At 46.4% G+C, this 14645-nt stretch overlaps 1 non-coding gene across 1 annotated transcript; it reads left to right on the top strand.

Annotated features, from left to right (window-relative positions):
* The first annotated feature begins 10288 nt into the window (after positions 1–10288).
* Positions 10289–10362, top strand: TRNAN-AUU (transfer RNA asparagine (anticodon AUU)). Its single transcript has one exon. It is a non-coding gene; the product is annotated as a tRNA-Asn (tRNA).
* Positions 10363–14645: the final 4283 nt, after the last annotated feature.

Below are 14645 nucleotides of genomic sequence, written 5' to 3' on the forward strand. Positions count from 1 at the left end.
AATAAGGACTGCCTACCCAGACATAAACTGTCACTTGCATACCTAATATTTAACTCTTTTAGGCAAAGAAAGAAAAAAAATAACTTAACATAGTTATTTGTGTGCTTGGCACAGTACATACACATGTCTATCTCATTATGTCACATTATGTCACATGTCACCTCGGATGGACTAAGCTAGGATGACATAGGACCTTCAGTTACAAACTTATTTGAAGATGCATACAGGGAAAGTAAAATTAACAATGGGTTGCTAATATTGCAGTATGTACCTTAGCTTATCTTCGGTTAAACAAAGGCACAAATGTGCCTAGAATTAAAGGGACCCTGAGCAGTAAAGATAACCCAAAATCTGGACTTCCCAGGGGCTAGTACCTCCAGCCCCCTATAGCCTGCAAGGTCCCCCAACATCCTCTTCTTCTCTTCCTTAGTTCCGCAGGTGGCTCCAGTAATTGGCAACCTTGGGTTGAAGACCTGAAAGAGGTGACTGCATTGAGACAGTCAGGGACACAAGCTTTTAAGGTATCCAGGTCAGGTGGTGAAATGTAGTTTAGTGTTGGGCGAACATCTAGATGTTCGGGTTCGGGCCGAACAGGCCGAACATGGCCGCGATGTTCGGGTGTTCGACCCGAACTCCGAACATAATGGAAGTCAATGGGGACCCGAACTTTTGTGCTTTGTAAAGCCTCCTTACATGCTACATACCCCAAATTTACAGGGTATGTGCACCTTGGGAGTGGGTACAAGAGGAAAAAAAAATGTAGCAAAAAGAGCGTATAGTTTTTGAGAAAATTGATTGTAAAGTTTCAAAGGAAAAATTGTCTTTTAAATGCTGAAAATGTCATGTTTCTTTGCACAGGTAACATGGTTTCCAGGCAGTCATAAATGTAATAAAGATAAGAGGTTCAATAAACAGGGACCGGTAACGCTAACCCAGCAGCAGCAGCAGCACACGTGATGGAACAGGAGGAGGCGCAGGAGGAGAAGGCCACGCTTTTTGAGACACAACAACCCAGGCCTTGCATGAGGACAAGAAGCGTGCGGATAGCATGCTTTTTACCGCCATGCAGTCATAAATGTAATAAAGATAAGAGGTTCAATAAACAGGGACCGGTAACGCTAACCCAGCAGCAGCAGCAGCACACGTGATGGAACAGGAGGAGGCGCAGGAGGAGAAGGCCACGCTTTTTGAGACACAACAACCCAGGCCTTGCATGAGGACAAGAAGCGTGCGGATATAGCAGCAATGCTTTTTGCCGCCATGCAGTCATAAATGTAATAAAGAGAAGAGGTTCCATAAACAGGGACCGGTAACGCTAACCCAGCAGCAGCACAGAGCACACGTGATGGAACAGGAGGAGGCGCAGGAGGAGAAGGCCACGCTTTGAGACACAACAACCCAGGCCTTGCATGAGGACAAAAAGCGTGCGGATATAGCAATGCTTTTTGCCGCCATGCAGTCATAAATGTAATACAGATGAGAGGTTCAATAAACAGAGACTGGAAACGCTAACCCAGCAGCAGCACACATGATGGAACAGGAGGAGGCGCAGGAGGAGAAGGCCACGCTTTTTGAGACGCAACCCAGGCCTTGCATGAGGACAAAAAGCGTGCGGATATAGCAATGCTTTTTGCCGCCATGCAGTCATAAATGTAATACAGATGAGAGGTTCAATAAACAGGGACTGGAAATGCTAACCCAGCAGCAGCAGACGTGATGGAACAGGAGCAGGCGCAGGAGGAGAAGGCCAGTACACAGAATGCTATATAGTGTGGCTGAACGAGCGGTGTACCACTATTCCCAGCAGACACAGAACAGTACACAGAATGCTATATAGTGTGGCTGAACGAGCAGTGTACTACTGTTCCCAGCAGACACAGAACAGTACACAGAATGCTATATAGTGTGGCTGAACGAGCGGTGTACCACTATTCCCAGCAGACCCAGAACAGTACACAGAATGCTATATAGTGTGGCTGAACGAGCGGTGTACTACTGTTCCCAGCAGTGACACACAATGACTGGGGGGGACCCTGGCTAGCGTGGCTGGAGCGCGAACTACCCTGCCTGCCTACCCAAAGCTAAACCCACAGACAAATGGCGGAGATATGACGTGGTTCGGGTATTTATTTACCCGAACCACGTGACCGTTCGGCCAATCAGAGCGCGTTCGGGTCCGAACCACGTGACCCGTTCGGCCAATCACAGCGCTAGCCGAACGTTCGGGGAACGTTCGGCCATGCGCTCTTAGTTCGGCCATGTGGCCGAACGGTTTGGCCGAGCACCGTCAGGTGTTCGGCCGAACTCGAACATCACCCGAACAGGGTGATGTTCTGCAGAACCCGAACAGTGGCGAACACTGTTCGCCCAACACTAATGTAGTTCTGGGTATCGTCAGCATATAGGTGATATTGGAAGCCAAAAGAACTGATGAGCTGACCAAGATTATATGTGTAAATACAGAAAAGAAGTGGTCTAAGGACTGAGCCTTGGGGAACACCAATAGTGAAGGAACGTGGGGAGGAGGTGGTGTTAGAGTGGGCGACTCTGACGGTCTTATCTGAGAGGTATGAGGAAAGCAAGGTGAGAGCCAGACCCTAAATTCCCATGGATGAGAGGATTTGGAGAAGTAGAGGGTGGTCCACTGTATCAAAAGCGGAAGAGAGGTCTAGGAGGGTAAGAATAGAGGAGAGGTCTTTAGATTTAGCAGTTGCCAGGTCATTGGTTACTTTAATTAGGGCAGTTTTGGTTGAGTGGCTGGGGCAGAATCCAAATTGGAAGTCATCAAACAGAGAATTGGCAGTGAGGTGATGAAGTAAGTCAGTATGGATGTGGCGCTCAAGTAGTTTGGAAGAGAAGGGGAGGAGGGAAATAGGTCGATAGTTGGGCAGTGAAGAGGGGTTAAGAGAGTTTTTTGAGTATAGGTGTTATAAGGGCTTGTTTGAGGGGGATGTAACAATGCCTTTGATGAGAGAATGGATGAAGAAGGAGGTTAAGGCAGGTGAGATGGCAGAGGATAAGTGAGTAATGAGGTGAGAGGGCATGGGGTCAAGAGGGCATGTAGTGGGACATAATTTAGAGATGAGAGAAGAGACAGTGAGTTCAGATAGTGGTTGAGAAGGTTGTTAGGGAGGATGTAAGATTTGTGGTATGTAAGGAGAGAGAAGACTGTTGGTTAAAGAGAATCTGTACTCTAAAATTCTTACAATAAAAAGCATACCATTCTCTTTAGTATGTTCTCCTGGGCCCCTCTGTGCTGTTTCTGCCACTCCTTGCTGCAATCCTGGCTTGTAATTAACAGGTTTAGGCAGTGTTTACAAACAAATGACATGGCTTCTAACCAGAGTATGATACGCTGAGAACAGCTTACTGTGTGACTCATGCAGAGCTTTAAGAGGGTGTGTAAAGCTTCTGCCAATGACAAGCAGTGCTGCACATTCCACACATTCCAGCCTCAGCCCGACAGAGCCGACAGATGAAAGGAGATAAGATTTATTACAGAGACAGTGCAACTACTAAAGGCTGCAGTAAGACAGACCACATTAGAACAGGCATAGAAACTTATAGGCTAGAAGAAATAAGGCTCAACATTTTGTTACAGAGTCTCTTTAAAGCTTTTTCGGATGTTGGAGATTTTATCACTAAAGAAGGAGAAAAAGTCCTTGGCTTAGATGCCGTGAGTGGGAGGTGGTTGTGGGGGCCAGAGGAGGGAGTTGAATGTTGCAAAGAGTAATTTAGGGTTGTGGGACTGTGAGGAAATTAGTGAGGAGAAGTATGAATGTTTGGCTGCTGTGAGGGCCTGTCTGTCTGTCTATGTAAAGCCTGTTTTGAAATATGCAAACACTAGTGCACTTGACAGGACGGGGCCCGAGCACTGCTACTACTCGGAGCCTCCAAACCAGCATGTAACACAATGGGGGAGTTCAGGCGAGCCCTGGAGCTGCAACCACCAGGAACTCGCCCCACCACTCCTTCAACTTACTTATTTTAGAAATGCTCAGGCAAGTAATTTTTTTGCCAGCGCCATTCAGCTATCTGGGAGTGGCATTTCAGTAGTTTGATCTCCACGTTTAGCCAGGATTGTCAAAGGGCCCAGTGTTGATAGACAGTGGAGGAGGGAGCCACAGAGTCAATGGCTGAAGTTAAGGTAATATTATAATGAGCAGCTGCTAGCTCAGGGTCAGTAAAAGAGGATAGGGTAAGTAAAGGATGCAGAGAGGTTGCTAGTGTTTGGAGATTGAGATTGCAGATGTTGCGGAACTTGTGTACAGATGTGTGTAGTTGGGGGTGTGTAGGGACTGGATGGAAGGATGTTGAATTTGATATTACAGTTATGATCCAACAGGGGGAGGGAAGAGTTGAGGAGGTTGAATAGGGAACACCAACTAGTGAAGATTAGGTTGAATGTGTGGCCGTCAGCATGGGTTACAGTGGTGGGCCAAAGTGTGAGGTCAAGGGAGGTAGTAAGTGACAAAAACTTGAAGGCACAGGAGGAGTTAGTGTCGATGGGGCAGAGCCGGGACAAGGTCCACCACCAGCAGAGGCTGAGCTGCCCAAGTGCACCACCCCCCCATCGGCCACAACTATGTCACTGACATGGATTTGAGGCCAGTCTCTTCCTGTTATCGATCCTCTTTATGAGGTGGGGTGATGTATATAGTGAACTGCTCCATAGGACTGCATTTGGCATGCATACAGTCATCATCAGTAGTAGAGATCACTTGAAGTCTTTTTGTTGCTATAAGTTATTAGGGAGCCAGGTATAGCTGCCCCCAGTATAGGTATAGGTTCCTCCAGTATAGGTAGCCAGGTATAGGGGCCCCCAGTATAGGAAGCCAGGTATAGGTACTCCCAGTATAGGTAGCCAGGTATACGTGCCCCAAGTATAGGTAGCCAGGTTTAGGTGCCCCCAGTATAGATAGCCAGGTACAGGTTCCCCCAGTATAGAAAGCCAGGAAAAGGTGCCCCCAGATTAAATTCAGACACTTCATATTCTCCTACATCTTCAAAACATACTAATAAGTCAGCTGGTTTCCCCCAAAACAATCCTATAGTGGACATATTAGACTATAACTATGGTAGGGATTATACTGTGAGCTACTCTGGGGACAGTCAGTGACATGACTATGTACTCTTTCAAGTGCTGCAGAAGATGTCATTGCTATATATATATATACATAATAATAATATGGTAGGACATTTGATTATGACTATGGTATGATTGGCAGGGATGCTCATCCGGATTCCGGATAACCGAACATTTTTAGGCGTTCCGGATCGGATTCGGATTCCGGATATTTTTTAAAATCCGGATAGCTATCTGCGGATAGTTTGACGCATGTCCCGGATATCCGCGGATTTCTACCAGATATCCGGATCCGATTACTACTATTCGGTGGCTAACAAGGACCACCACCACCTCTCTCTCTCTCTCCGATTTTTGTCTTCCAGGGATTTGTAGGCTGTCAAAAGCAAGCTCACATACATTGACCAGGAATTGAACCCAGGTCAACTGCTTGGAAGGCAGCTATGCTCCCAACTATACAGTACTACCAACAGCACTACATGCTGAAGCCAGCCTAGCATGTACCATTGTGATATACCCTAGAGAAAAATGAGTTTGCTTATTTGCCTAATTTGCTAGATGAAAGCAGTGGGACACATGGTGATACTGCTTACAGGCTTCAATTCAAGATTTCAGAAAGATCATGTGCCCCCCTGGATGATGCTGGTGTAACACACACAGCAAAGGACAGCAATTTGATGTCTGGAAGATTCCAGGGCAAGGGTGGGAAGGATGAAAAGCTAGGTGGCCATGCAACCATTTCTGCTAACCTAAAGCTTACTTGTTGCTTAAAAACATTGGTTTAAGATAGAGATGGGACGACGAATCCGGCGAATCCACGAATCCCTCGAATATTGGGAAATATTCGAGATTCGTGGATTCGAATCCCGACGCCATTTTCCACTTTACGAATCCGCCGAATCCCGACGCTGCATCGCCGCGCATCCGCCGCTCGCACTCGTCCTCCTCCGACCCGCGCCTCCTCCGACCGCCCCGCGCCTCCTCCGCCCGGCCGCCCGCATACTTTGTATCAACTCACCCGTCCAGTGGAGCGCAGACAGAGCGGCAGACCTCTCGCTGACTTCCTGGTTCCCTCTAGTGACGGCTTTTACAATGACGTCATCAGTAAAAGCCGGTCCGGCCACTAGAGGGAACCGAGAAGTAAGGACGAGGTCTGCCGCTCTGTCTGCGCTCCACTGGACATGTGAGTTGATACTTATGCAGGGGTGAGCGAGGAGGCACGGGGGACGGAGGAGGCCATGGGGGTGAGCGGAGGAGGCACGGGGGGGGGGGGAGCGACACCTACCTACCTACCTACCTACCAACCTACCAACCAACCACTTTACCTACCTACCAACCACTTTACCTACCTACCACTTTACCTACCTACCACTTTACCTACCTACCTGCCACTATACCTACCTAAAGGCCCCCTATACGTACCTACCTACCTACCGGGCACTATACCTACCTACCTACAGGCCCCTATACCTACCTAAAGGCCCCCTATACTACCTACCTACCACTATACCTACCTACCTACAGGCCCCTATACCTACCTAAAGGCCCCCTATATGTACCTACCTACCTAAAGGCCCCTATACCTACCTAAAGGCCTCTATACCTACCTACCTAAAGGCCCCCTATACGTGCCTACCTACCTAAAGGCCCCTATACCTACCTACCTAAAGGCCCCTATACCTACCTACCTATACTTAAGGCCTTATACCCTGCTACCTATACTGAAGGTCCCTTTAACTACCTACCTACCTACAGGACACTATACCTACCTACCTACAGGCCACTATACCTACCTAAAGGCCCCCTATACGTACCTACCTACCTACCTACCTAAAGGCCCCTATACCTACCTACCTACCTAAAGGCCCCTATACTTACCTACCTACCTACCTACAGGCCTCTATACCTACCTACAGGCCTCTATACCTACCTACCTACTTAAAGGCCCCCTATACGTGCCTACCTACCTAAAGGCCCCTATACCTACCTACCTAAAGGCCCCTATACCTACCTACCTACATACCTACCTATACTTAAGGCCCTATACCCTGCTACATATACTGAAGGTCCCTTTAACTACCTACCTACCTACAGGACACTATACCTACCTACCTACCGGCCACTATACTTACCTACCTACCTACAGGCCACTATACCTACCTAAAGGCCCCCTATACGTACCTACCTACCTACCTAAAGGCCCCTATACCTACCTACCTAAAGGCCCCTATACCTACCTACCTACATACCTACCTATACTTAAGGCCCTATACCCTGCTACCTATACTGAAGGTCCCTTTACCTACCTAAAGGCCCCTATACCTACCTACATACCTACCTATACTTAAGGCCTCTATATACCCTGTTACCTATACTGAAGGCCCTATACCCTGCTACCTATACTGAAGGTCCCTTTACCTACCTAAAGGCCCCTATACCTACCTACATACCTACCTATACTGAAGGCCCATATATACCCTGCTACCTATACTGAAGGCCCATATACCCTGCTACCTATACTGAAGGCCCCTATACCCTGCTACCTATACTGAAGGCCCATATACCCTGCTACCTATACTGAAGGCCCATATACCCTGCTACCTATACTGAAGGCCCATATACCCTGCTACCTATACTGAAGGCCCATATACCCTGCTACCTATACTGAAGGCCCATATACCCTGCTACCTATACTGAAGGCCCATATACCCTGCTACCTATACTGAAGGCACATATACCTTGCTACCTATACTGAAGGCCTATATACCCTGCTACCTATACTGAAGGCACATATACCCTGCTATCTATACTGAAGGCCCCTATACCCTGCTACCTATACTGAAGGCCCATATACCCTGCTACCTATACTGAAGGCCCATATACCCTGCTACCTATACTGAAGGCCCATATACTCTGCTACCTATACTGAAGGCACATATACCCTGCTACCTATACTGAAGGCACATATACCCTGCTACCTATACTGAAGGCCTATATACCCTGCTACCTATACTGAAGGCCCATATACCTTTCTACCTATACTGAAGGCCCATATACCTTGCTACCTATACTGAAAGCTACCAATATTGAAGGCACCCATACCTAGCTAGCTATACTGAAGGCACCTTTACCTCGCTACCTATACTGCGGGCAACTATACCACGGATCACACAATTCGTATGTGCAGGATTCGTTAGATTCGGGATTCGAAAGGTTCGAGATATTCGAGAACCTTTTTAGATTCGGATCCGGATTCGGATTCGAAGAAATTGTGGATTCGTCCCATCCCTAGTTTAAGACTTTACCAAATCCAGTGCTCCAATATGGGGAAGCTTTGCTGTTTTTTTTTTTTTTAAGTGTGGTGTCACAGTTCACTCATCTCTTCAACTACAAGAAAGGCCCAGGAGTAGTCTTAGCTACCGTAATATCTATGTCTACGAGAATGGTTTCAATCCATCAACCTCTGGGTTATGGTCCCAACACACTTCCGCTGCACCACTCTGCAGTCTGCTTACATTTGTATACAATCTTCATGTAACGATTGGTGTCAGCAACACAGATTTTTCTGATTATTGGTGATCTGCAGAATCACCAATAATACAGATGCTATACCTGATTATGTGGTGACCTGCAGAATCACCAATAATACTAGTATAGCTAGACACAGGACAACCAATGTGGAATTGTGTTTTGGTGCGACAGTAATGAAAGAGGAGATCTCCTGAGAAGCGGGAGATTCAGACAATACTGCAGCCAAGAATCCCCTGAGGGGCAGGGAATTCAGACTGCACTGCAGCCAGTGAGCACCCGAGGAGCAGGGACCACTGACTGTACTGCAGCCAGTGGACCCCTGAGGAGCAGGGACCACTGACTGTGCTGCAAGGATGATCACCTGAGGAGCAGGTGATTAAGACTATACTACAGCCAGGGATCCCCTGAGGAGCAGGGGATTCAGACTGTACTGCAGCCAGTGGACACCTGAGGAGCAGGGACCACTGACTGAGCTGCAAGGATGATCACCCGAGGAGTGGGTGATTAAGACTCTACTGCAGCTAGCAGACACTTGAGGAGCAAGTGTTGCAGACAGTGCTACAAAGACTGATCACCTAGGGAGTAGGTGACAGCTCTCAGAAATTCCTCACTAATGGCTAAACCCACTAGTGAGGATAGGAAGGTCAGACAAGCAGGGTCAGCAACGTACGGACAGATAAGGTACAGAGACGGAAGGCTGATTCGGAGTAAGGTTGGGGCAGTGTCGGCAACAGTAATCAGATAGGCAGAAGTACCGAATCAGCAAACAGGAGAGTAGTCAGGAAAGCAGAAGATCATAACAGATAAATAGTAGCAATATAGCAATATCCTAGTCTAGGTGTGAAGTCCTTGGTTTCAACACCTGGGATCTAGACTAAAGAATAGTACACAGATATCACAATGCAATAAGTACTTTAAGCTATCAACGGAAACTGGCTTAGTGTGAATTCCCAGCTCCAGCTGGTTCTAACACACTGTAAGATCTGACTAAGGTCTGAGCGCTAGCACGTTAGCGTTTGCAACAGCAGACAACCAGCAACTGACAGGCAGGTCCTACATATACTCAGAGCGCTCCACAGCGCCGCCCCAGTCACTCAGCCAATCCAGAGCACTACTGGAGTCAGCTGACCGGCTGATCAGCTGACTCCTCTTTTACTTGCATAAAGGTCCTGTCGCCTGGCGCGCGCGCACGTAGCTCTCAATCTATGTGCACTAGAAGGACCAGGCAAAGCAGCAGCATGTAGCTGCGCGACAGAGGCCGCCGGCTGGTACGCGGAGATAGCCGCCATGCCGCTTGGCCATGCGGCGGTATCTCCGCTATCCTTTACACTTCAAGTTTAAGAAGGGTACATTAGTTGAAATAGTTACAATACAATCTATGTTACAGCAAGGCCCTAATGACACTTTCTCTTAAGGGGCTATGGCCGCCGATTGGCCCATGTGGTAAAGCAAGGTGTAAAGAACAAAGTACACCTAGCAGAGGATGGTTTTAATCCATCAACCTCTGGGTTATGGGCCCAGCACACTTCCGCTGCACCACTCTTCTGCCACACAGTGAATGCTTCGTTGTAGGAAAAAGTGGTGTTAAACTTCTTGGACCAGGCTTACTTCCTCCCTCCAAAAGACACACATACATCCCCATAAAATCATTTAGCAGCATCTGCATGCACAGTCTCTGTGGCGCAATCAGTTAGCACATTCGGATATTAACCGAAAGGTTGGTGGTTCAAACCCACCCAGGGACAGCCTTGCCTTTTGTGTTCAACAGTTGTCCAAAGAGAACCCCAGATAGCCATTTAGCAGCAACTACATTCACAGTCTCTGTGGCACAATTGGTTAGTGAATTTGGCTGTTAACTGAAAGGTTGGTGGTTCAAGCCCACCCAGGGAGGGCTTTGTGTTTTGTGAAGGGAACTAATGTACCCTTCTTAAACTTGAAGATTGTATACAAATGTAAGCAGACTGCAGAGTGGCGTAGCGGAAGAGTGCTGGGCTCATGACCCAGAGATTGATGGATTGAAACCATCCTCTGCTAGGCATAATTTCATTTTGAATAAAATCAATACCAGTACCCTTAGGCTGCGCTTCACAATCCTTTCGGCCAAAAAAACTGTTGCACAATCCAATAGTTCAAGTTTCAGGTGGTGCGCACTATTTAGACAACCACGTCCATATACTTCAATATTCCCTATAGTTGCGCTCAATCCCTTGATCCTCACATCCAGATTCCAGGGAACAAAATATTGCACCTTAATGAACAGAGGATATATATAGTGTAATATGCTTTGACAAAAAGGATTAGCACCCTTTTAGTGACAGTCACACTCTGGGAGCAGTGTATATGTATAGACCAGGGTTAGATGCCTGACACCACCTATATCAAGCACTCCCCCCTTAGTTATCCCTGCTCACCAGCAGCAAGAACACAGCAGGTATCACATCCAGTTCACCGCACTGTTAAATGCTCAATGTTGCAGTCACCAAGGTATATATGCTTTGGACATAATCTAGGGCTCAAACAAGAAGGATCATGTGTAAAACCGTATATTTAATAAAATTATTAAAAGCAGTAATGCCCGTACATGAGAAAACAAGTAAACAGCTTAAATATCACCATCTCTGGATCAGGAAGATAGCAGCTGGGGGGGGTGAAGGATTACAGCAATTTGAGGGGGAAAGGGGGAGTAGACACGATTTGAGTGGAATTCGAAGGAGGAGAAGCAAAAGGCAGCAGGGAGGGGGCTGAATGAAAAGTTTTGATAAAGAAAGATGCCTTTACCCCCACTGTGTTTATTACCAGGTCTGGGAGGCAATGTGAGATTAAAAGGTCATGGATGTGTTCCAGTTTATTACAAACAGAGCGGGCATTCCATAAGGCACCTGCTATGGGAGGGGGATGACTGGGGGTGCAAGATATGTGAATAAGGTTAGTTGTAGGAGGAGAGCTGGAAGGGGTGTGAGGCAGGTGGGCAGGGGAGGCTTGTCTGTGGAGAGGCTGTGGCCCAGGCTTAGGTAATATATCACCAGCTGCAAGTGGGTAGGAGAAGGGAAAGTGTCAGCAGATGAGAGTGGGATTTAAATGTTGCCTGGGAATGTTTGGAGCTGCAGGGGGGAGTCAGAGTTTTCAGGAGAGAAATAAGTTCATGAAAAGCTGAGAAAGGTGAGGAGAGCAAGGAGGATGAGATGAGTATAGAGTGTGCTACATAGGGAGGATGCATGTACTGTAGTTATGCTGTTGACAGGTGTAAGCTAGAAGACTGAACAAGGAAAAGAGCAGGTTAAACATGCTGGGAGTTTAGATGCTGTTTAAAACTATTAATTATTCCTACCTTGGCTGTAAGGTGTTAGAGTTGTGGCTGGAGAATTCTGGAGAATTTCTTTTGAATTTTGGTCAATTTTGTCTCGAAGATGCTTTGAAATGGCAGTTCAAAGCAAACACTGAGGTCCGAGATGTCAGAGGCCTGACTGAGAATGTGCTCAGATATAGTCTGAACCAGGGCAGTTTCTAGGCTAAATTTCACCCAGTGCGAAGGTGTAAAAATTGTGCCCCCTTCTTCCCACCCCCGTGGACCCGCAAACCCTTACTCTTTGGGGACAGTCGCACAGCCACAGGTCACAATTAGATCTGCCTATTTACTAGTGACCAGCCACTCATCCAGGAGGATGCAGGGACCAGGAAAACACACAGGAGAAGAGAGCCTGGAAAGCCGACTCCTCCATGGGTGCCACTCACTGACAGCCTGCAGTACCGCTACAGGACATCAGGTATCATCACGCGGTGGTGACGTGATGATGACTTGACGTTGGACACAGGCAGCCCAGGAGGAGTCAAGGAAGGTGTTTGCGCTGTTAATCTTCATTCTTCCTCCATTTGGCTGCTCCACACTTCAACAGCTCCCTAGCGGTTATGTCCTTCTGCCTTTGCCCCCCCTTCTTCTACTTGCCGGTCTGCGCTCAGGGTGGTCAGCCCTGCCCGCACTGCCCAAGAAACGGCCCTGGTCTGAACTGCTGAGTTGATCACAAGCCCTCTATCAGGTGGGCCTCAATAAGGACATTAACACAGCAGGGGAGACTTAGTAACATACAAATTTAACAAATGTCTGTCTGCCAGCCAAACTTACAACCCAACAAAGGAATACAAAGGTATATTTCAATGTTAGACTAATATTTAAACTAGCATTGTAATTTGCAAACATATGATAAAGGAAAAGCACAGGATAGTGATCAGGATAACATACCAGTTAAAAAGATATAATGCAGCCTAATACAGGGAATGCATGGAGTTTGCAATTGATGAAAGATTGATAGTTGATAAAAGATGTGCACAAGTTGCTTGTGCCATTAACAGTGCAAAAATGGCAGCAATTAAATGTTCCCCTTGAAAATCAATAGGTGAATTTTTATTGGCTTTTGTAGGCTCCACCCAATTTTCTGAATATTAATCCCAGTCACCCAGTGACCAACTGTGCAAAGTTTGAGAATCCTGCCATTAAAAGTGTAAAAATGGCTGCAATTCACATTTTCCCAGGGAAATTTGTATTTGTCTCCACCCACTGATGACCCAGGCGTTGCCCATGTATGAATTTGGCTGGTGTTGGCTCTGCCCACTTTTTCTAACCCTAACACACAATTACTCAATTACTCAATGACCAAGTTTGTGAGCTTTGCGGTCTTTAATTTGCATTGAAATGAAACAAATCTCATTGGCTGTTTGTGGCTCCACCCCTTTTTCTGAATTTGAATCCTAGTCACCCAGTGACCAACTGTGCCAGGTTTGAGGCTTGTGCCATTAACAGTACAAGAATGGCAGCAATGAAATATTACCCTTGAAAACCAATAGATGAATTATTAGCTTTTGTAGGCTCCACCCAGTTTTCTGAATATTAATCCCAGTCACCCAGTGACAAACTGTGCAAAATTTGGAGAATCCTGCCATTAACAGTGTAAGAATGGCTGCAGTGTACATTTTCTCAGTGTTATTTGTATTTGTCTCCGCCCACTAATGACCTGGCATTGCCCAGGTATGTATCTAGCTGGTGTTGGCTGTGCCCACTTTTTCTAACCCTAACACACAATTACTCAATGATCAAGTTTGTGAGCTTTGCGGTCTTTGGCATCAATAATTTGCATTGAAATGAAACAAATCTGATAGGCTGTTTGTGGTTCCACCCCTTTTCTGAATTTGAACCCCAGACACCCAATAACCAACTGTACTAGGTTTGAGGCTTGTGCCATTAACAGTGCAAGAATGGCAGCAATGAAATATTTCCCTTGAAAATCAATAGGTGAATTGTGATTGGCTTTCGTAGGCAACACCCACTTTTCTGAATGTTAATCCCAGTCAACCAGTGACCAATAGGGATGCTCGTTCTGATTCCGCAGATATGCAATTTCCGCATTTCCAATTGGAAAGCATTTTCACATCGGAATTTAGAAATCGGTAATACAAGTGCGGTAGGCGGATTTATGCGGAAATCATGGACATTTTCACCAACTTTTAACTTTAAATCTGCATTACCGATATGCAGTATGCCGCCAAATTTAGAGGTTAATAGCAAAGCCCCCATAAGTGCTAGAAACACCAAATTTTCAGGGTATGTTAATAATAATAGATAATTAGACATCAAAACCAATTTTAACAATTGGAATTCAGCCTGAGATCCAACTGTTGAAATTGGTTTTGATGTCTAATTATTTTGTCTTTGAAGATCAATTCTATTTGTAGGTCCGGGGAACAGCACTGGGGTCTAACGTGGCACCATCCTACGCAAACATCTACATGAATATCTATGAGGAAATGTTTATCTATAGTAACATAGTAAAAAGATCTTTCAAAAATATGCCATGAATTGGCTACGCTGCATTGGTGAAGTGTTTTGCAAGTGGGCGGGGCCACTTTCGACCCTTGATGACTTTATATCTTGCATACATGAACAATGTCAAACTATCCAGCTTATGGTGCATTGCAAATTAATTATTTAGACACTATAGTGTAACGATTGGTGTCAGCAACACAGATTTTTCTGATT

This window comes from Hyperolius riggenbachi, chromosome 7 (genome assembly GCF_040937935.1).
Source record: "Hyperolius riggenbachi isolate aHypRig1 chromosome 7, aHypRig1.pri, whole genome shotgun sequence".
Classification (NCBI taxonomy): domain Eukaryota; kingdom Metazoa; phylum Chordata; class Amphibia; order Anura; family Hyperoliidae; genus Hyperolius; species Hyperolius riggenbachi.